This window comes from Pinus tabuliformis, chromosome 4_2 (genome assembly GCF_031772625.1).
Source record: "Pinus tabuliformis cultivar Carrire ecotype Pingquan chromosome 4_2, CPIR1, whole genome shotgun sequence".
Taxonomy (NCBI): Eukaryota; Viridiplantae; Streptophyta; class Pinopsida; order Pinales; family Pinaceae; genus Pinus; species Pinus tabuliformis.
This window is the reverse complement of record NC_142304.1, coordinates 449,593,840-449,617,155: the sequence shown is the minus strand read 5'-3', so window position 1 is coordinate 449,617,155 and position 23,316 is coordinate 449,593,840.

The window sequence follows — 23,316 nt, the reverse complement described above, 5'->3', positions numbered from 1 at the left end:
ACTCGTATTTTCAACTTATCTCCCTACGATATTTCTCAAATTTTGACCATAAGCACTCTGTTGGATGCAAAATTTAATTCATCATACAATGAGTACCTATATTTCATATTTTCATGGACTCTGCTACATGGAAAATGAGAAATACACGAAAAAAATTATTGCAATCACATTTTTCATTTATTTCTTATTTTTCGTATCGCATGGTCCATTGAAAGAATGCAACATGGTTACTTCTTGGATGAGGAATTAAATTATGCATCTAACAAGTGCTCTGAATCAAAATTTTGGTAAAAACATAGGGATGTAAGTTGAAAATACGAGTTGGAAATATATATATATCTATAGGATATTTTTATGTTTTTACTCCAAAAATGGTGAATCATCCCCAATGGTTGACATCATCATCTTGAATCCTATTATTTCTTATAAAGTTTATTTTGGTTGTACATTTTTGTTGTGAGGCCCATGTTAGACCTCAAAATTTCTGTATTTTCACTAAGTAGAGTTTGCCCTAGCATTTAAACAACCACACTAAGAAGATTATGTAAATATTATATTAATATTTCATGGAAATTTATTCACTAATTGGATTCACTATTCATTCTCAGCCAACAAAATAACGAATATATCTTTGAACTATGTAAGTCAATTATAAATATTAAGTTTAATAATTTAAGTAATGTAAAATGATAGAAATTTGAATTGTAGAAATAGGCATATAAATGGAAATATTTATCTCTTTTTTTGGTTAGTGTAGATGATATTTTTAATTTCATATATAGATAGTCATAAGATATTAATTTTTAGAATTTCTATGTAAATTAGAATACAAAATTTTCATCTATATCAATGTTTAGGAGATGAAATCTAAAATTATTAATTGATGCTAACAATAAAACAATAGAGTTGTAGTTGCCATAAAATATTAATATCCTCACCAAGTTGATTTAGCTATATTGGGAGTATGATGTGGATCGTTAAATTATAGATAATTTACTATTTTTCTTTTTTCTTTATGTTTAAATTAAAAATAAATAAATAAATCATAGTGTGATATTGAATGTATTTTCATTTTACAAATAATAATAATAAGGTCAGTGCCAATACACATACCAAATTAGTGTATCAGGCCCTTTTTATTGTGGGACAACCCACCTTGGGGCAATTATTTGACTACTAAATTCTAGAATGACATACATATTCTACCTCCCTCATGATGTCATGTTACAATAGTTTATGTAATAGTTAACATGCAACTCATTGTCATTCATGATTATAAAATAATTACTGCTAAAATATTTTTGTTGTGAGTATTAACTTGACAAGAAATCCACCCATGACCTTAGAAGATCAATTCATTCAAAAATATTAGAAGAGGCCATACCCACAAACAAAAAATATCTACAAGTAACACCTTATTGGATGGATACAAACCTAATTAATAAACCTATGCAAGTTGTGCTCTTACCTCTTGAGATGCTCAACATACATGGGTTAGTGTACCATTTAAGATACCTAAGATACCTAGTGGTTATAGTACCATATAAATAAGGTATTGTGGCTGAAAATCCTAGCTAGGGTTGAGAGAGCTAATGTCCCTAATACAAAAAGTATAAAAGGATAACAAGATTTATAACAATTAGTAGAGATAATATGTTGGAATTTCAATGCCTAGAGTTGATTGCCTAGTTGGAGATTTAGAGGTATTTTGGGCTAGCCTTTTAAATTTCCTAGGGTACATTGGACAACATAATATATGAGATATCTAGTGGGGGGTAGTACCATAAAAATTAATACATGGGGTAGGAAGACCCACTAGACTCGAAGGAATATAGAGCCTATATGTTGATGGTTGAGAAGTTGTATGATTTTAGACTCATACTTCCTTTGAGATATGATGATATACCTCTCATACTCACAAAAAAAAAATACCATTATAGTGTAACAAGTTATATTGAAATTTGGAGTAGAGTGTGACTTTAACCATTCACAAAGGGCTAAGGAGAGCAACTTGATGGTTGTGAATAATATAATTCAATAGAGTGTGGAAGGTATGGGAAGTGAGTATGTCATGTGCTTGAATAGATATAACACATGGTTTTATAATCTTCTTTCATATTAGGCATTTTGGAAGTCTAATCAAGGGCATGCACTTATATTATGCCAAGTGTGAGATTTTCTCATCATGACCACACAGGTAACTTTTACATGTGCACACTATTACTATTTATCTATGTGTTTGTTGTATGATGGTTGTGTATTTGTGTATGATGGTTTGTGTATGGTGGTTATCTATTTATCTTATTTTTGAATTAAAAACTAAGAAAATTATAGGTCCGATATACCAATTTGGTCTCAGTGGACATCAACCACCACCACCACCACCATCATCATCATATATCATATAATACCTTGCATAAAACCACATAAAAATGTGGTGTAATCATAAGTTAAAGTTTTGTGAAAAGGACATATATAATGTTCATATCACGTAATACACATCTATAAATATTATAATTTCCTATTAAGATAAATAAGTTATTATAATTTAAAATAAAATAAACATTAAATATCACATTATGAGTTGTGGGCCTAGAGTATGTCCTAAAATTGCTTCTGTTTGGCTAACGTCTTGTCTTCCTTGTATGTAAGGAAACAGGTTAACTACCCAAGACCCAGAGGCATCTAGCAGGAGAGAAAGCATGACCATTTATAGGCTACGAGCAGTTTATTCCAGTGGGGTGGTTTTTCTTGAATAACGGTGATGAATTAGCCTGCATTCATGGATAGCAGCCAGACATGGTTGTCCTCACTATTGGTTTGACAACTAAGTTATGATAGGTTTTCCCGCCCTGTAAAAAAATTACACTATGCTTTAAATTTACTTAAATTAAAATGGATTAGTGTTTTATAGATAACAAGTCAATTCATCCATGAAATTGAAATAAAATTGGATTAGGAAATGGGGCATTTTAAAGCCCTGAAAGAAAATTGTTTCCAATTAATAAAATGTGCTAATATTTTAGTTGATTGCTAAGAGGTTTCCAACCTACTTTTTGGAAAGTTTACAAGGTAAGTGAGAAAATAAAATATATTGATTGATTTATAACTTGGAAGTTCTCTATTTCGCAGTGAAATGTTTATAGTCTTGGTTTTAATAGATTTGTTACCCATTGTTGGTATGTAGGCGCCATTTGAGAAGGTTATTTGTAAAGTTTATCATCAATTCTAAAATTTTATATAGCTATATCTCATATTTACCTATGTTATGTTAGATAATTTGAAAAATAAGAAAGAAATTTCTTATTGTGCCTAGAGGTGCTCTACAACCCAATTTAGGGTGGATGTGAGAGCGTTAGATGTGTGAGTGTCACATAGGTGAGCGTGAGTGTTGGATGGGTGAGCCTTAGATGTGATATGTTATATGTGTATGTGTTAAATGAGTGAGTGTTAGATGGGTGAGTGTAGTGAAAATAATATTATTACTACAAAAAAATAATAGTTAAACTATATTTAATGGAGCTTATATGTATCTTATATCTACCAAATTACCAAAAAAAATCACAGTTTAACTCCATGAATTTTTTGGTAAAAATAACTCCATGGTAAATTGAAATTTCGAATGGATAGCTCGGAGAAATTCAAATGGATATAAATAATTATTATACTGTGTGTACATATGTGTGTTATAATGTTAAAGTTTAAGACTATAATATATTTAAAAATAGTGGAAAATGATAAATAAAACAATAATTTTTATTTAATTTTTAATTTATTTAATTTATTAGTGATTTTTTCTATTATAACAATTTTCATTGAAAAGATAAAATATGACCTTATTAAAAGTGAATTTGGAAAGATGAGTTATTATTTTGTTCACTTTTTAGTGAGGGAAAGTGTAGTTATTGATTTTCAAATTTTAATTAATTTTAACTATAAAAGATGAGATATAATTTTCAAATATTTTTATTCTAATGTAAATTAATATTAGCTACACATTACAAATTTAGAAATTTAAACTAAATTTTAAATAAAATTAAATTTTTTATAATATTTAAATAATAAAACTTCAAATGAACGGGTGTCTCTTTATATGACATTTCCCATTTTGAAAGGAGTATATTTTTACAAACTATAAAAAGAGTCTGCCATCCAATATTCTTACAATTCACTACTAAGATCAAAGACATTGAGATAGGAGGACAAAGATACATTAACTTGAATACATTTTTAGTGGTATTCATAGGCAAGGCCAATATCTTGATCTCATATAGCATATCAAAGAGAGAAAACTTATTAATTTTATTAAATAAATAATGGTTTGAAAAAACAACAGTCTAAAAAAATTAATGTTTTTGTTTTGAGTATAATGTTGGCTTTAGAAAAGAAACTTTTATAAATTAGTTTTTAATCTTTAGTAAATTAACTTCTTTTATAAATTAGTTTTTAATCTCTAGTAAATTAACTTCTTAAATTTAATTTTTTATCCTTGGTAAATTAGATTTTAAATTAGTTTTTAATCTTCTTTAAATTATTTTTAATTTTCTAGAAATATTTAATATCTAAAACAAATGCATTGATTTTAGCATTATGTTGTTTTCTAAATTTTTTAGAAATATTTCACATCTAAGATAAATGCATTCATTTCAACATTACGTTGCTTTCTAAATATTTTAGATATATTTAACATCTAAATTAAATGCATTGATTTCAACATTATGTTGTTTTCTAAATCTTTTAAAAATAGTTAACATCTAAATTAAATGCATTGATTTCAACATTATTTTGTTTTCTAAATCTTTCAAAAATATTTAACATCTAAATTTCATCCATTGATTTCAGCATTATGATGATTTCTAAATCTTTTAGAAATATTTATCATCCAAAATAAATGCATTGATATGAGGGAAGTTATGGTTTTTGGGCATGTGGTATTGATAACCCATGGTATTGTAACAAAATACTTAAAAGCCTAGATCCATAACATAAGAATCAAAAAAATAAATGGCCCATGGTATTTTCCCATGGTATTATGACTTTATTCTTCCATCAGCTCCCTCACTTCCTCCCTCTGTCTATTTTCCTCTTCTCGGTATTGGCCCATGTTATTGTTGCTTTCTAAATCTTTTAGAAATATTTAACATCTAAAATAAATGCATTGGTTTCACCATTATGTTGTTTTCTAAATCTTTTAAAAATATTTAACATCTAAATTAATTGCATTGATTTTAACATTATGTTTTTTTTCTAAATCTTTTAGAAATAATTTTAATTAATATAAATTTAATTTAAATATAAAAATTTTGATTTTTAATTTTTTACTATAAAATTTAATTTACATATATTTTTATTTTTTAACGTAACCTAATTTGAACTTTGAATTTCATAATTTAGATTTTGAATTACCCATAAATTTATCTTTTATATATATATATATATATATATATATTCGTTTAAGTGTTCTCTATAAGTAATTTATGAATGTGGATTATAAATAATAAAAAGATGGAACATTTTGAAAAAACAATCCATCCGTGGAAATACACGGATACTAGGCCTCAAAAGTTTGCGACAAGACTATAGTTTTAAAAATAAATTAGAGCTTAGAAGATAGATTAAAAAAGAAAATAGGTGATAATTTATAATTAAAATAATTTGGAAGGTAATCTAATAGTTTATGGTTATCATTGTTTTTAATTTTTTTTGTTAAGTTTTGTAAGATTTTCTTATTTTCGATTTTACATGTCTATTATTCACCTCGCAACGGGGAGGGTAGTATAAGATTCGAACCCAAGATCTCTGGTTTGGCTAGACTTCTTGCCACGACCATCACCACATCATTGTTTTTATTATAATGATTAATTAAAAAATTAATTAGATAAATAAAATTAATTTATATTATAGATTTTTTAATCAAAAATTAATTAAAAAATATTATTTATTTCTATTTTAATATTTAATTAACAAATTAAAACTAATTTATATTATATATTTTTTTAATAGAAATTAATTAAAAAGTTTAATAGTAAATTAACTTGTATCATTTAATATTTAATATTTAAGTTAATTCAAATTTTATGTTACATTTTTATGAACACATTTAACATGTTACAATCAATTATTTTGAATAAATGTGTGAAAGATCAATATATTATAACTAGCCTAGATTCATCTTAATTCTGGATCTATAAGTGTCGAGAGGGATCAAATCTCTTGAGGTGCAAACTTCTTTTATTGAATGCAAAAATTGAGAAAATGTTTGCACCTCGAGAGGTTTGATCTCTATCGACACTTAATAGATTTGGAGTTAAGATGGATCTAGCCCGCTTTTAGTCATGTGCGACGACAAAAATATGTTGAAAATATGATGTCACACATGAAAAAATGGAAAAAGTAGTAGGTGCGATGGCAAGAAAAGAGGAAGAAGAGCAATTGAGAGCAATAACATTGTAATCTATTTTCTCATCAACTAAATTCTTATTATTATTTTCATTTTCGAACATTAAATATTATAACTTTGTATTCAACATTTGTATTGTCATAATATATAAACTTAGACATGTTAAATATATGCTTAGATTTTCTCTATATGCTCTTTAATGTCGTTTATGACGTTCTATTCTCTCTTCTTCTTCTTGTACACTTTTCATTTCTAGTGCCTTTATTTGGTCTTCATGCTCTTCATTTGTCATATGCTCTAGAATTTTTTGTTGATTTTCTCTTTGTTGTGGATTTTCTTCTAGTTGTGCCTTTATTTCTCTATATGTTCTTTGATGTTGTCTATGAAATTCTCTTCCCTCTTCTTCTTCTTGTACACTTGTCATTTCTAGTGCCTTTATTTGGTCTTCATGCTCTTCATTTGTCATATCCTCTAGTTTTTCTGTTGATTTTCTCTTTGCTATGCATTTTCTTCTATTTTTTGTTGCGCCTTTCTTTCTCTATATGCTCTTTGATGTTGTCTACGACATTCTCTTCTCTCTATTATTATTATACACTTGTCATTTATAGTTCCTTTATTTGGTCCTCATGCTCTTCATTTGTCACATCCTCTAGATTTTTTGTTGATTTTCTCTTTGTTGTGCATTTTCTTCTATTCTTTGTTGTGTCTTTCTTTCTCTGTAAATTAGTTTTTAATCTTTAGTAAAATAAATTCTTTTATAAATTATTTTTTAATCTTTAGTAAATTAAATTCTTAATTTTTTTTTGATTCTTAGCAAATTAGATTCTAAATTAGTTTTTAATCTTCTTTAATAAGTATTAATATTTTAGAACTATTTAATATCTAAAATAAAATCATTGATTTCAACATTATGTTCTTTTCTAAATATTTTAGAAATATTTAGCATCTAAAATAAATGCATTGAATTCATCATTATTTTGTTTTCTAAATCTTTTAAAAATATTTAACATCTAAATTAAATGCGTTGATTTCAACATTATGTTGTTTTCTAAATATTTTAAAAATATTTAACATCTAAATTAAATGCATTGATTTCAACATTATGTTGTTTTCTAAATCTTTGAAAAATATTTAATATTTAAATTTGGTGCATTGATTTCGGCATTATGATGATTTCTAAATCTTTTATAAATATTTAACATCTAAAATAAATGCATTGATTTCAGGGAAGTTATGGTTTTGGGGCATGTGGTATTGATAAGCCATGGTATTCTAACATAATAATTAGAAGTCTAGATCCATAACATAATCATCGAAACCATAGATGGCCCATGGTATGAGCCCATGCTATTATGATTTTCTTCCCTCCTCTCCCTCTCTCCCTCCCCCTCTCTATCTTTCTGTTCTGGGTATTCACCCATGGTATTGTTTCTTTCTAAATATTTTATAAATATTTAACATCTAAAACAAAGGCATTGATTTCAGCATTATGTTGTTTTATAAGTATTTAAAAAATATTTAAAACCTAAATTAAATGCATTGATTTCAACACTATGATGATTTCTGAATCTTTTAGAAATATTTATCATATTAATAAATGCATTGATTTCAACATTATGTTGTTTCTAAATTAAATACATGGATTTAAGCATTGATTTTAGTAGATATTAAAATTAGAATTATTTGTGACAATGCATTGACTTGTATGTTACAGTAATTAACTTTACCATATCCTCTCACAAAAACGAGATAGATAATGCGCATGCTGATGATATAATAAGACATGCATGTGAATGTGTTAGGCAAAAAAAACAAGACAAATGGAGAATTTGGAAGAAATGTGATCTAGGTGGATGTTGGTGGCCACTCACCTATTCCACTTTGACCCCCACCATTGTTTCTTTCCATTTTTTAGTTTCCTTAATTGTAGCACAATTTACTATTTTTGGCAATTTTTGGGGTCCTCAACTTTTGGAGCCATTTTAAGACCCTAAACGACGTTTTTTAGAAAATCAACAATAGCTAACACATGATTTCCCCTTCATATTCATTATTAGTAGTTGTAGTTCTCGGATAGATCTTTCTAACGAGGTATCGTGTGCATCAAACAAAGATCGCATGCCAAAGTTACGACGTCGGGAAGTTGATGCACCAATCTAGCCCAACGAGGCCCATAATTTGTCGTTTCATCTCCTAGGGTTAGGTTTTTAGATGTTTGGGGCATTCCATTATTTCTCAATAATAAATAGGCTCTCAAACCTCATTATAGCACAACTCAGAGGCATGTAGCCGTCACATCTCTTCTCAGAGATAAGTTATCATCACCCGAGATAATATTATTTCCATTTTGTTTGTAAGCATATTTAAGTATCTGATATTAATGAAATGAAGTGTTATTTCTGTTGCATATCTATATTTATGGTTATATATGTATTTTTTTGCATTCCTGTTTAAATTTTTGTCAGTGGTATCATAATAGTCTTCTCTTTCTCTGTTTTTCTTTACATGTCCCCATCGAGGTCAGGATACAAGGAGTTAGGGTTTGAACTGGTCGAACCTTTGCAAGACCGACCTCGCAAATCCCGACGACCTCTCATGGTCGAAGAAAAGAAAGAACAGGGGGAAGAAGATCCTTTCAAAATCTTGTTCGAAGAAGCCCTTAAGCAACAAAGAAACACAATGATGGACAACTTAACCCATATCCTTAAGCGGCTACCCAAGGGCGACGCATCTGCTTCCAGCGGCTACTTTGGAAGCACCACACCCTTTAAGGTACAAGTTAACTTTGATATTCCCATATTTGAGGGTCACATAGATGTGGATGTTGTAGATAAATGGTGAAATCTGCTAGAAGGATATTCTATTCATGATTTTTTCCAGTTGGGAAAATATTACTATTGCTCTATTCAAAGATGCTTCCCACATCAAGGACTGGTTGGAAACCTATTGTGAGAAGAAGGATGAAAGTACACCTTCACTATTTTCAATCGCGCCCACTTGGGATTCATTCTGAGATACCATCATTGAGCAGTACTACCCTATTCGGAGCTATGAGGATAAATACATAAAGTGGACCACACTGCGATAGGGAAGGGACGAAGACATGCCAGAGTTTAGAAATGTTTTTCCTACCATTCACTTGAGGTTAGGTATTAGAGATTCTTAGAAACATTTGGTACTCAAGTACCACGGCTACCTACATAGGTACATCCAAGATGAGATGGATTACTTGGACATCTCCTCGCTTGACACAGCATACCGATACGCTGTCAAGATCGAACATAAGTTTAAACAGAAAGAGAGAGAATTTGGATCTGTGAATCTGAAGCAAGGGAAATGCGCCCACAAACCACCGCGCAAAGGGTAGAGCCAAGGCGGGGTGGACCGGGAGAACCCACTGAAGCTATAAGCAAATAACAACACCATGAAGACAAAGAAGAATATGGGAAAGTGGTGTGAGTTTCATAAGAGCTCCGCTCACAACACAAGTGAGTGTTGAGCCAAGCAGTCACAAGAGGTCTAGTTGAAGGCTTTTGAGTCTGACGCATGTTCTGACTCTGAGTCAAAACCCGACAAGGGGAGTGACAAAGGGAAGCAGATCATTGAAGTGGAGCCCAACACCACTATGGCAATCACCAAGATCTAGAAGATTGAGCCTGAAGATCCAGAAGAGGGGGAACACCTATTTCACTCATAGATGTGGGTGAAGGGTTCTCCACTGCAATTCATTGTTGACAAAAAGAGCCAATAGAATCTCATTTCAGCAGAGGTCGTGATTCATTTGAGCCTACCGATTATAACACATCCACAAACATCCACCATTAGGTGGCTTCACCAAGGATGTGATCTCCATGCCAGCCAGCAATGTTGCCTTCCCTACAACATAAAGCCCTTCATGGATGAGGTATTATTTGATGTTTCTCCTCTTGAAGTGTGTGATATATTATTAGGTCAACCATACTTATGGAGCCGGCATGTTGTATATGAGTCTAAACCCTGCTCTATTATTATTTCTTCAGGTACTAAGTTATACAGGATACCGGAGGTAGCCCACCTACTGCCATCTCTTTGATATCTGCTAAGAAATGTAGTAAGGTCATCATCCCAGACTGGGATTTCTTTTTTCTTTTTGATTCTCACTCAAATTTAGGTGAAGATTATAGCCACATCCATCGCTCCTGGTAGGGCTTTTTCCAAGTAGCAGAAGCAGGTGGATATGGTCGTGGAAGAATATAGGAACATCTTCTCCCCACCCATAGGGATACCCTTGCATTATCAAGTCAAGCATCCAATCGATCTAACTCTTGAAGCATTGTTACCCAACAAGATGATATATCATCACTCCATTCTAGAAAATGAAGAGATCAAGCAGAAAATTCTGGAGTTGCTGCAAAAAGGACACATCTCACCAAGTTCCTCACCTTATGGGAGCCTGATTATACTTGTACAATAGAAGGATGGGACTTGGAAGCTCTGCATCGATTATCAGTCACTAAGAAAAATCACTATCACGAACAGTTATCCAATCCCACAAATTGATGACCTGCTGGACCAACTCAAGAGGGCCAAGTATTTTAGCTTGATCAATCTAAATTCTGGTTATCACCAAGCTCTAATCGAGCCCATGGATGTATGGAAGACCACCTTTAAATCAATAGAACACCTTTTTGAATGGTTAGTTATTCCCTTCGGGTTGAAAAATGCCCCGGCTAATTTTATGAGCCTAATGGATGGCATCTTGCAACCCTTCACCAACTCATTCCTGATGTTTTATCTAGAAGAAATCCTCATCTTTAGCAAGAGTTGGGAAGAACACTTCCAACACCTTCAGCAGGTCCTTCAAACCATTCGGCAGCATAAATTGTGTGCCATCTTGGAAAAATACACCTTTGGCATGAGCCAAGTCCAATACTTGGGTTACATCATAGATGAGCATGGCATGCATGTAGACCCAACCAATGTCTAAGTCATTTTGGATTGGCTAGCCCTGACCACTGTAATGGAGCTTCACAACTTCTTGGGCCTTGAAAATTTTTGTCGGAGGTTCATGTTTAGATTTTCCCATATCACTTGGCCGTTGAGTTAGATTATTGAGGGTGGGGTGAAAGCAAATTTCTCCTGGTCCTTGTCCCAACAGAAGGTGTTCATTGAGTTGAAGCACCACCTCTTCTCTACACTGGTACTCACACTCCCAGAACTGCAGTAGCCATTTGTAATCGAGATAGATGCCTTAGACTATGTTATTGGTGCAGTCCTCAGCTAACACGGTGTTGGAAATAATATTGAGAGGGGGGGGTGAATCAGTATTATCTAGCAATTTAACAAATCTTCTTTATTTGATCTTTGAATTATTCTTGCATATCAGTACCATAAAATAATGAACATGAACAAAGAAAACATATAGTCACACCAAGGAACACAAGATGTAAGGTGGAAACCCAATGTGGGTGAAAACCACCTGTTGCAATATGTCTCTATCTTCTTTCAAATTAGAAACTCCTTTTACAATGATTTTGTACTGGTGCAGTCCTTTACCAGTACGCAGGCTGCAACCTGCAGAGAGCTACAACTCTCTACTTCTTTTCATAAAGCATCAAATGATCATCAAGTGCATAACAGTTACTGTCTACTACAGTTATCAGATCAGCAATAACAGAATTAACCCAGAACACCTTATCAACAGAGAAATACAATCAACAGAACAGAGACGCAGTTTTCCCTTCTGTGGCCTGCGTATAGACGCAGTTCACCTTCTGCTTTCCTGCGACCACCCGCAGAGATCCTTCTGCTGCACTGCGTGCCCACGCACTGTTCCTTCAACTGCTCTGCGTCCTTTTGCTGCAGGGACGCACCCAAAAACACTATCGCGCCGCGTCCAGTTGCTCAAAGGACGCACCCAGAGATACTATCGCGCCGCGTCTTTTTACCTCAGGGACGCACCTGAACCTGGTCTGTCCTGCGTCCCCATGCAGATCTCCTGTTACTGAACTGCGTCCCGGACGCACCTGAGCCACGTCTACCCTGCGTCCCCACGCAGGTCTCTCTCTGCTGCGCTGCGTCCCGGCGCACTTTCCATTCACTGTACCTGCGTGCCTTCAGGTATGAATGATTTCAAGACTTTAAGAGAAACCCAAACACACAGATCTACAGATCTGATCATGCGCCAAAAAGATCTTAGTCCTTCAGTAGATTCGCCTTCTTTAGATTTAGACTAGATCTCACCCAATAAGATATTCAACCAAAGACACACCTAAACCAAATGATCTCCTTTGCTTTATATAGGCAAGCTCCTCCTCAAATCAAGGAACAATACCACGAGCCGACACCTTAAAAACACAATACCGTCGGCTAGATACCAGGAGTAAATCACAAGAAACCCCCACATGTGCTTTTCTCTGCCTTAAAAAGTGGGCACTGGGTGGACGCACCTTCTGAACGGCTGGACTGCGTCCCTGGACACAGTCTATGCATGGATTACCTGCGGGTACGCACTTTTTGAAAGGTGTGCCTGCGTCCTTTTAAAATTTTTTTTTTTAATAAATTAAGAGCTGATCATCAATATTTGCTGCTGACATGAAGAACAGCGATCTACCACCTGAATGGGTTGCCATCAAGGACAACACCTGAACCATAATGCCAACAATCTCCCCCTTTGAACTTGATGGCAACCTCATAATCTTCAGCTTCATTCTCCCCCTTTGACATCAAGGGCAAAGGGTATGCTCCCCCTAAGATCATGCTCCTCCTGAATATGAACCAGATCTGCAGCGACGAACCATAATTTACCATGAAAGAGATAGAGACATATTGCAGCAATTTCCAAGATCTCCTTCTGACCATCCTCCATAATGCCAACAATGCATTATGTGCTCCCCCTGAGCCTGTATCACCAATAAGAAGAGGTTCAACAATAAGATGATGTATCAACAACCCCCAGCTTTTGCCTGAGGTATTCAAAAGTGTCCCTGGGCAATGGTTTGGTGAAAATATCAGCAACTTGTTCCTTAGAAGGAACATACTCCAATTTGACCTTCTGTTCAAGTACTTGTTCCCGGAGAAAATGGTACTTGATTGGTATGTGCTTGGTTTTTGAATGCATAACAGGATTCTTTGAGATGTTGATTGCACTTGTGTTGTCACATAAGATAGGGATTGGTGGTGTACAAGTGATTTGAAAATCCTGCAATGTCTGCATCATCCAAAGGAGTTGGGTGCAACAAGATGCAGCAACAACATATTCCGCTTCAGCTGTAGACAAGGCAATTGAACTCTGTTTCTTGCTGAACCAAGATACCAGTCTGGAACCCATAAAGAACGCACCACCACTTGTGCTTTTCCTGTCATCCATGCTTCCGGCCCAATCTGCATCTGTATAAGCATGAAGTGTAAGATCTGTATCTCTAGGATACCATAAGCCATAATTTTGAGTCCCTTGAAGATATTTGAAAATTCTCTTCACTGCCTGAAGATGAGTCTCTTTCGGATTTGCTTGAAATCTTCCAACTATTCCAACTGCATGCATGATATCTGGTCGGGTACCTGTCAAATAAAGTAAACTTCCAATCATAGATCTGTAGGTTGGTTGATGTACTGCTGCAGATTCATCATTTGCACTGAGGCTACATCCTGTGACCATGGGTGTACATACTGGTTTTGCATCTTCCATGCCATATTTCTTCAAAATCTGTTTGAGATACTTGGTTTGAGATAAAAAGATTCCTTCTTCCTTTTGTTGGATTTGCAAACCAAGGAAATATGTCAGTTCTCCTAGTAAGGACATTTCAAATTCTTTCTGCATGACCGAGGCAAAGATTTGACTCATAGCTTCTTCATTGCTGCCAAAAATAATGTCATCTACATACACAACAAGAATTAGCAATTTTTCATTTTCAACTTTTATATAAAGATTGCTATCTGCTGAACCTTTTGAGAACCCTTGTTGATGAAGATATTTGTCCAAGCGGTAGTACCAAGCCCTTGGAGCTTGTTTGAGACCATAGAGGGCCTTTTTCAATTTGCATACGAGGCTTGGATCATTTCCAAGAATAAACCCATCTGGCTGTTCAATGTACACTTCTTCTTCCAAGTCTCCATTCAGAAAGGCTGATTTCACGTCCATTTGAAATACTTTGAAGTTTTGAAAACTTGAGAGAGCAAGGAACATTCGGATGGCCTCAAGTCTTGCAACAGGAGCAAAAGTTTCTTCAAAGTATATTCCTTCTTGCTGTGCGTACCCTTTACAAACAAGTCTGGCTTTGTTTCTAATTACTTCTCCATTTTCATTCAATTTGTTTTTGAAGACCCATTTTGTCCCGATAACATTCTTATCTTTTGGTCTAGGAACCAGCTCCCAAGTGTTGTTCTTTTCGATCTGCTCAAGTTCTTCATCCATTGCTTTCACCCAACATTCATCTTTGCATGCTTCCTTCACATTTTGTGGTTCAGTCGAGGAGAGTAATGCCAAATAGCTTGAGGCTTCTGCAACTGTTCTTCTAGTTTGTACACCTGCTTCTTTCTGTCCCATAATCTGAGATTCTGGATGGTTTTTCTGAACATATCTAGATGGAGTCTTTTCTTCTATTCTTGTTTGCTCCTCTGGTTCTTCTTGAGGTTCTTCTTCTTCATCATTCTGTCTTTGAGGGTAGCCTTCATCTTCTTCGATATCTTCCCGATGTACTTGCCTAGGAATGTATCCCTTCTCATCAACCACCACATCAATGCTGTCAACAATTCTGCCAAGTCTTTTATTGTAGCACTTGTATGCTTTGCTATGTGGAGAGTAACCAAGAAGAATGCCTTCACCTGCTCTAGGTTCAAGTTTGCCAAGCTGCTCATCAGTATTCTTGATATAGCATTTGCTCCCAAAGATTTTGAAGTGCTTTACCAAAGGAGTTTTACCACTCCAGAGCTCATGAGGAGTTTGAGTGCTGTTTACCCGGACATTTGTTTTGTTGAGAATAATAATCGCAGCATGCGCAGCTTCACCCCAGAAAGTTGCGGGAGTTCCTGATTCATCAATCATAGCACGAGCCATTTGTTGGATTGTTCTATTCATTCTTTCCACAACTCCATTTTGCTGGGGAGTTCTTGCTGTAGAGAATTCTCTTCTTATCCCATGTTCTTCACAAAAATCGAAAAATTCATTTGACGTAAATTCCCCACCTCTGTCGGATCTGAGGCACTTAATTTTGTGACCTGATTCATTTTCAACCAAAGCTTTGAAGGATTTGAATTTTTCGAATGCTTCATCTTTGTGCTTCATAAGTCCTAACCAAACAAACCTGGAGAAATCGTCAATGAATAATATCAAGTATTCTTCTCCTCGAGGTGTCCTTTTTCTGAAAGGACCGCATGTATCTGTATATACTAGCTCAAGAGGCATGCTAGCTGATCCCTCTTTCTCTGGAAAGTTAGTTCTGGTTTGTTTTCCAAACTGACATGAGTTGCATATGGTGTTGTCAGGAATTTTGATATCTGGAAGATCGCGAACTACCTGATATTTGCATGCTTTCCTTATCTGTGAGAAGCTTAGATGTCCCAACCTTCGATGCCATAACCAGTGCTCTTCATCCTTGCTTAGATAGCATTGTTGTTGTCCTTCTTCAAATATGTACAGATTATTTGGAGTTCTTTTCCCTTTGAGAACTGTTTTACCTGTATCAAGATCACGAACAAGACATCCATTTGATCTGAATATAACCTCGGTTCTTTGATCACACATCTGGCTGACACTTAGTAGATTATGCTTCAATCCATCAACATACAAAACATTTCCAGCCTTGACATTTTCTTTTAAAGGAGCAATACCTTTTCCTTTTATAGTTGCAGGAGTATCATTTCCAAAAGAGACTTTCTTTCCCTTTTCTAAAGTAGAATAAGACTCAAGTTTTTCTTTATCACCTGTCATATGCTTCGAACATCCACTGTCAATGTACCATAGATTTTCCTGTCCCTCTGCATAGAATGCTATCCCACATCTTTCTGTTTGAGGTTCCTTTATTCTCCATGTTTTGGTGCTTGAGGCTTGTTCCTTTTTCCGCTCTTGTTCCTTTCTCTCCTGAAACCTGCTCCTGCATTCAGAGTCTTCATGACCAAAATTATTGCAAATGGAACATTCAACTTCATTTTCAAGAGCCGAAAAGTTGTTATAGGTCCTTTTTGTAATCCCTGTCATGCTTCTTTGTTTTTGAGCTTCCCTAGTCATGATTGTTTTATATGCAACACATTGAGCTGCTTTGTGACCAAAATTATGGCAAGAAAAGCATTGTCCATTGAAGAAGCTTCTGCGGTTATTGAATCTACTGCCAACTGATTGTAATTTCTATTTTCATCTATTCTTGAACCAAACTGAGAAGATTTTACCTGTCGCTGGTTGTAGCTTTTGTTCACCCTTAAGATGGATTGCCCTTGATAGTTTCTGTTTGTATTTCGTCCCTGCTTCACCTGATTATCTTCATTGTTCTTCTGCTCATTTCTTCTTGCCGCATCAAGATAACTTTTTGAGGTGGATGCTTGAGAGGTTTCTCCATTATAACCCAAACCTGTCTTGTTTAGAGGAGACCGCTGCACATTGATAATCTCATCCAAAGTTTCAGATCCTTTGACAAACTTAAGATTAATAGCTTTTGTTTTCTCAATTTCTTTTCTGAGACCAACAATTTCACCTTCTAGTTTTTCAAGATGTTTTTCCTTTTCATCAATTTGAAATTGTAGAGTATCAATGATCACATTCTTTTCTTCTATACATCTCTTGAGTCTAGTAATTTCATCATAGAGGTTATTCACATCTACAGCATCCTCATAATCATCATCTTCAAATGCCATTAACAACTTATATTTATTACCTTGTTCATCTTCATCACTGTTTGATAAACCATCACTGTCTTCATGGGTGTAGTAGCTTTTCTTATTTGTACTTTGTTTCTTGTTCCATCTAGCAGGTTCCTTACCTTTATCCTTATAGGGACATTTTGCAGCATAATGACCTACTCTTCCACAAGCAAAGCATTTGAAAGGTAGCTTACCTCTGAACCTTCCAGAACCCCTTTGAAGATTTCTGACAAAATTTGATTCTTCTTCCTCTTCTTCTGGAACATGGCTTGCTTCATAGTAATCTTCTTTGCCTGATGCCTTGAAAGCAGCTTCCCTTCTGTCTGATGGACCTCCCTTTCTCATTTCATAAGCAGTTAGAATTCCATGTAGCTGAGACATAGTGAGAATTCAGAGATTTTCCTTTTCTTCTATTGCAGATACTTTAGATTCAAACTTGGGGGATAATGATCTTAGAATCTTTTCAACTACTATAACCTCTTTTATTTCTTCACCCAAATTTTTCATACAATTAACAATCTCATCTACCCGAATAAAATAATTAGCCACACTTTCATCATTATACATCTTGAGAGTCTCATACTGAATCCTGAGAGTTTGAAGTTTAGCTCGCTTTACCTGTTCATCTCCTTCATAGCTCGTGACCATTTTGTCCCATATCTCTTTTGCTGATTTGAAGTGCATTACCTTCATGAATTCCGTTTGGGATATACTTCCTAATAGAGTACTGACTGCTTTTGCATTTGTTTCATATTTCTTCTTCTCAGCTGGATCTGTAGGAGTAGCTGAAGGAAAAGCGTAGCCTGTTTCTACAATGTCCCAAACTTCTGTACCAAGAGATTGAAGATAAGCAGTAACTCTTACCTTCCAATAGTTGAAGTTTTTCCCATCAAAAACCGGTGGCCTGATTGATGCTTCTCTCTCGTAGTTGCTCATGATGAACGATCTACCTTCAAGCGATCAAGCTTCTCTGAAGGACCTGCTCTGATACCAATTGTTGGAAATAATACTGAGAGGGGGGGGTGAATCAGTATTATCTAGCAATTTAACAAATCTTCTTTATTTGATCTTTGAATTATTCTTGCATATCAGTACCATAAAATAATGAGCATGAACAAAGAAAACAGATAGTCACACCAAGGAACACAAGATGTAAGGTGGAAACCCAATGTGGGTGAAAACCACCTGCTGCAATATGTCTCTATCTTCTTTCAAATTAGAAACTCCTTTTACAATGATTTTGTACTGGTGCAGTCCTTTACTAGTACGCAGGCTGCAACCTGCAGAGAGCTACAACTCTCTACTTCTTTTCATAAAGCATCAAATGATCATCAAGTGCATAACAGTTACTGTCTACTACAGTTATCAGATCAGCAATAACAAAATTAACCCAGAACACCTTATCAACAGAGAAATACAATCAACAGAACAGAGACGCAGTTTTCCCTTCTGTGGCCTGCGTATAGACGCAGTTCACCTTCTGCTTTCCTGCGACCACCCGCAGAGATCCTTCTGCTGCACTGCGTGCCCACGCACTGTTCCTTCAACTTCTCTGCGTCCTTTTTCTGCAGGGACGCACCCAAAAACACTATCGCGCCGCGTCCAGTTGCTCAAAGGACGCACCCAGAGATACTATCGCGCCGCGTCTTTTTACCTCAGGGACACACCTGAACCTGGTCTGTCCTGCGTCCCAACGCAGATCTCCCGTTACTGAACTGCGTCCCGGACGCACCTGAGCCACGTCTACCCTGCGTCCCCACGCAGGTCTCTCTCTGCTGCGCTGCGTCCCGGCGCACTTTCCCTTCATTGTACCTGCGTGCCTTCGGGTATGAATGATTTCAAGACTTTAAGAGAAACCCAAACACATAGATCTACAGATCTGATCATGCGCCAAAAAGATCTTAGTCCTTCAGTAGATTCGCCTTCTTTAGATTTAGACTAGATCTCACCCAATAAGATATTCAGCCAAAGACACACCTAAACCAAATGATCTCCTTTGCTTTATATAGGCAAGCTCCTCCTCAAATCAAGGAACAATACCACGAGCCGACACCTTAAAAACACAATACCGTCGGCTAGATACCAGGAGTAAATCATAAGAAACCCCCACGTGTGCTTTTCTCTACCTTAAAAAGTGTGCACTAGGTGGACGCACCTTCTAAACGGCTGGACTGCGTCCCTAGACGCGGTCTATGCATGGATTACCTGCGGGTACGCACTTTCTGAAAGGTGTGCCTGCGTCCTTTTTAATTTTTTTTTTTTAATAAATTAAGAGCTGATCATCAATCTTTGTTGCTGACATGAAGAACAGCGATCTACCACCTCAATGGGTTGCCATCAAGGACAACACCTGAACCATAATGCCAACACACGGGCATCCAGTTGCCTATCATAGTGAGACACTTTCCAATACAATTCAGAAGTACCCCACCTATGAAAAAGAGATGTATTACATCGTGCATGCTTGCTGAGAGTGTAAGGACTACATTCTGAGAAAGGAAATGGTCATCCACACTGATCACTAACCTCTTCATTTTACATAGACATAGGGGAATTTGCAGAGCGATCATGATTAGGAATGGTCTACATATTTGAAACAATTACACTTGAACATTAAATATAAAAAGGGAAACACCAATCATGTTGCAAGTTGCCTCAATTGTCCCCCAGTTCCAGCACTGACTACTTTTCTCAACTCTTGTGGTCATGAGACCTTTAGATGGTTGCAATTATATAAAAAAGACCAAAAGTTCACCTCCACATAGCAGATGCTAGTAGATGTAAAGCAAGTTCCTCATTTCCACCTCTAGGACGCATTATTATGCTAGATGAGCCACATTTGTGTTCCTTCAAGTGAGTGTGCGAAGCTAATCTAGGAGGTGCACTACAGATGGGTAGCAATACACTTTGGTGTGGAGAAAACCATGGTTGTATTACAATAGTACTTTTATTGGCCCAAACTCTAACTGGATGTTGGCAAATATATCAGATCCTACACGACCTGTGCCATTTCCAAACCAACCATCAAGAAGCAAGGTCTGTACACTCCTCTTCCTACTCCTAGCCAACCATGGGAATCCATATCCATGAACAATATGTCGGGCCTTCCTTCTACCAAACATGATAACAACTGTGTATTTGTGGTCATGGACAGATTCTATAAGATGGCTATATTAGGAGCCTACAAGAAGAGTATCACAATAGAGAACATTGCCAATGTCTTCTTTGAACGAGTATCGATACATTTTGGGATCCCATAGACTATTATATCAAATCAGGATAGTAGGTACCTGAGAACATTCTGGTTAATCCTCTTGACACGATTGGACACCAAGCTCAAAAAATCGATTACCTTCCTTCATTAGACTGATGGTCAGACAGAGTTTGTCAATAGGATGATAGTCAACATACTCCGCATGTACAACTCCAAGTATCCTTGATCTGAAAATGGGGCACTAAAGGCTTCTTGTGAGCTTACAAGAACCTGTCCCACTTCCAAAGCTTAAATATTCCCAAGACCTAAATGATTAACCAATATGGAATTAATATTGTGCTTGAAAATATTTGTATGTTGGTGTTTATTTTTTACTTTTTATGTGCTTTAAGATGATTTTCTTGAACTAATGTAAAACATATAACAGTGGAATAATGCAGCAAATAACAAACACACATAACAACAATATAATATGGAGTTCACCCAAAACTCTTGGGCTACGTCTCCTTGATCTCTAGTCAACTCGACTAGACTGTCTGGTATTATGGCAAGGTCCTTTTACAAGCTCCACGCTCAACTCCATTGTACTACATAGAAACAATGGGCTTAAAACACCATCTCATCCCTGGCTCTGAAGCTCTCAGGCTTTCTGGCTCTGGCTCTGGCTCTGGCTCTCGGCTCTAGCTCTGGCTCTAGCTCTAGCTCTAGCTCTTCGCTCTGGCTCGTGGCTCTGGCTCTTGGCTTTGGCACTGGCTCTTGCTCTGGCTCTGGCTCTTTGGCTCTAGCTTCTCTAAGCTCTCTCTCGGCCTCTGCGTACAACAATGGATCGCTTGACCTCCAAGTGCCCCTTAGCAACCTTCCAGCAACCCTCAGCAATCTCTGCTACTGTCAATTGAGCTTTCTGGTTCACTCGACCTCTAAGTGACTCTCGAAAATCTTTGCACTACCTCAACAATTATGCTCTCTGGATTTTGTGAGGCCTCTTCCGGCTCTACAGCTTCCCTAACCATTTCTCTGCGTGTAATCATTCTTATGTGGCTCTGCAACTTCCTCTGCTCCATATCTCTTCGACTGACCATCTGGCTCTGTGGCTCTATGGCCCTCTTAGCATTACAAACACATCATTTCCTATAAAATTCCTGCTTGCAGCGTGGTGCAATATCAGGGGAAGTTATAAGGAATCGGGGGCCTTTCTTCAGGTGAAAAACAAAAAAAACCATATTTCCCAATACATAGAGATATACCAAAAATACACAGGAAAACGCCTCATGGAGCATTTAATCGAACTTCAAATACTATTGAATCACCCCTAAAAACCCATCGGGTCCACCATTTTATCGCAATTCGCTATCATATGGTGAAATGATCCAAGAACCCAATACACAAGAAATATAAAGAAATCTTGTGTTTCTGGACTTCAAATTTTATGTAATCGGGTCCATAATCCCTATCCGGTCTGGCCCTTATCACTTATCACTATCACAAATCGCATTAGCCCTACTATCAGGGGTCGCTGATTGCCATCACCGATTTAATCTAGATCGTTGATCTGATCCCCAATCGGATGGTCCACATCACATCACATATCGTTATCGCATCAGCCCTGTGTGTCAGGGATCACCGATCTCCCAACCACTGATTTAATCTTGGCCATTGATCTCATTTCCGATCCGACAGCTGAGATCACACATCACATATCACTATCGCATTGGCCTGGGGGTTCTTTCCTTTGGTCCTGTCAATCGTTGATCCACTGATCAGATCCTGACCATTGATCCCAACCTTTAATCCGACGGTTACAATCCATTTCGGGTGCGTAACTTGCACGGGGTTTAACAGCCTAAAAATGCGGTTTCCTCTCTCCTCCATTGTGCCATGCATCAGTCAATGTATGGAATCGGGAGGAGCCCATCCAATACTGCTTGCTTGAGGATCGCTCGAAATACCACTTATGGCCTTCCTTTCGGAATTCAAAAGTTTCACTGTTTAATTTATAAATCCGTCGGGTCCGCTAAAAGGCCTTTGCACTTGTTTTAAGCCCTTTTCCTTTGTTTATTATGATGTGATGAAGAATTACGATGAAATGGGTTCTAACGGTTTTTTATGTTAAAAAACACATATTTCCCTTAATTCCCATTTATATAAGAATTTGCCTCCTTTCCAAAGGAGAAAGGCAAACTTCCTTTTGCGATAACTTCTTCATCCGAAGTCCATTTTAGCCCATTCAAGTTGCAGTAGATTCATAATGAAAAGATCTAGGCAATGGGGCTATTTTGAGGAGCATCCTTTGACTTTCATTTTCCTCTGTGAGGAACACTTAGACTTAGAAGTCTATCCAAAATCCATTTTGGATCACACCTTGCCACTAAAAAACTTTTGGTCTCCAAAAGACTGATATACTGATTTGAATAGTAAATGAGAGTAACAACACCCTCTTCTTTCAACCTCCATACACTTTCCTTGCATAGTGCCTTTGAACCAAAGCCTTTGACCACTATCCTTTCTAGATGTGCTGGTCCTCTTGGGAAGAACTGTTTTCCTCCTTGACTTCATGCAGAACTTCTGCTGAGATGGTCACAGAAGGTAGTTTGAACTTCTCTGTCTTGATCATTGATCCAAGGTGGCTCAAACAAATGTGAAGTTACATCTGCTTCACAAAATTCTCATTTGTACCTGTTTGACAAGCTGTCAACAACAACTGTTAACAACAACAGAAATGCAGGCAACAACTCGATGGCTTAAACTCCTGCTTCAACAAAAGAAATAGGTTTCACATCTTCTGAACACCTCCATGTCTTACATCTACATACAAATGATGGACTAGATAACAAGCCCACAAAACATGCATTTAAGATAAATGACCCTTCAAGTC